Consider the following 1,862-nt stretch of genomic DNA (forward strand, 5'->3'; position numbering starts at 1 on the left):
TGGTCTCCAATAGATGTCCAAGATGGCGGATCCACGCTGTGTTAGCTGATAGGAGACCTCTGCATGAACCTCTCCTCACTCTCTGCTCTCTGTCAGTTTTCTTACTCCATTTGGTGCTTGGCTGAGTTCTTTATCTCTTCATTTGATGTTTTAGGGTTTCAGGATTGCTGTTTTCTCTGTTTAGCTTAGTTTTTTGGATCTTTGCTGTGGAGGGACAGCATGGTGCTTCTGCCTAAAGTGCCATTTTGCCGGAACAGATACCTGGTAATTTTTGACTGGATGACAAATATTAGATGATAAATTTCATTGTTTTTCTTTAAATTGTCTTGGAATTTTATTCTGGCACACAGTTAAACTTTTTGAAAATCAGTTTGATTCTTTAAAAGCTTGCATTTAAGCTGTATTATTGTGGGTCCAGAGTAGCCTTATTCAGCAGCTAGTTTAGACCGCCTACTGAGCCTACTTATCTGAGGGTCTTCTGCTCTTCTCAGTGTCCCTTTGTGTTAGGAGGTCTTTCTACTCTGATTGATGAGTACAAAAACTATTCCCAGCCTTGTGTGGGATATGAAAATTGTTCTGTTTGCTCTTTTCTTTGTAATTCTTTTCCTGGACTTGAGTGGTGTCCTCACACATACATATATGTATCTAAGCAAAAGACTAAATGGGGCCTTCTGCAGATATCTAGATCTCTCTCCTTATTCTCACTCTCGCTGTCTGTAGCTCTCTTCTCCACAAATTCTATCTGATGTGGTTTTCTCAAATTCAGCCTCTGTCTTCAGCTCAGTCAGAATGCCAGGCTCTGTTGGGGCACCCTTCCTATTGCTGCAGACTGAGCACTGCCACCAAGAAATAAGCATGTGTAATTGTAGGGCTTAACTGTATGTATTTCTCTTTTTTAATGGCTCACAGTTCTTTTTCATTGTTTCATAGAGTCTGTCCAAATTTCATGTTGTTTACAGTAGGAGAGAAATTCTTATAGCAGTTAGTCTTTCATGGGTGGGGACAGATAACTCTCAATATGCAAGTTAAAGAGAAGGTTGCACCCACCGGACAACATGGCGCTATAGTCAGAAGCACCACGCTGTCCCTCCACAGCAAAGATCCGAAAAACTAAGTCAAACAGAGTCACACGTCAGTCCTGAAACCCTAAGTGTCAAATGAAGAGATAAAGAACTCAGCCAAGCCCCGAAGAGAATAAGAAACTGACTAAGAAGAGGGAGCGAGGAGAGATACATACAGAGGTCCCCTATCAGATACCGCAGCACAGATCTGCCATCTTGGACTCCTATCAGAGATTGGCGAACCGGTGTATGAGAAAGCAGATTCCTGGAGCTTCCAGCAGGATATAGAACAACCGGTAACCAACAATATATGCTTTCCCACACACCCCCACCCTTCTTCACCTCCATTCAGCCTCCTCTGCTTCCCGTGGCCACAGTCTCTATGCCGGGAAGCACCGGCTTCACCCTGGTGTTGCTTGGATTCCACCCACCCACAATGGCCAGCTCCCTGACAAAGAATCCTGAGAGCAGCTATAGAAAAACAAAAAGTCACATACAGAAGAGAATAAGACCGAGCTCGGATTATTTGGCATAAACCATGCAGGCAAGAAGGCAGTGGGATGACATATATAAAACCCTGAAAGAAAAAGTTGCCATCCAAGAATAATATATCCTGCAAAACTCTCTTTCAAATATGATAGTGAAATTAGGTCATTTCCAGATAAACAGAGATTAAGGGACTATGTAAAAACCAAACCAAACTTACAAGACTTATTAAAGGGAGTCCTGCAATTTGAGAACAAACAACATCAGACCACAGGCTGAATCTAGGACACAGGATTGTACTAGCCAGATACCAAC

Source organism: Trichechus manatus, unplaced genomic scaffold (genome assembly GCF_000243295.1).
Source record: "Trichechus manatus latirostris isolate Lorelei unplaced genomic scaffold, TriManLat1.0 scaffold00035, whole genome shotgun sequence".
NCBI classification, from domain to species: Eukaryota; Metazoa; Chordata; class Mammalia; order Sirenia; family Trichechidae; genus Trichechus; species Trichechus manatus.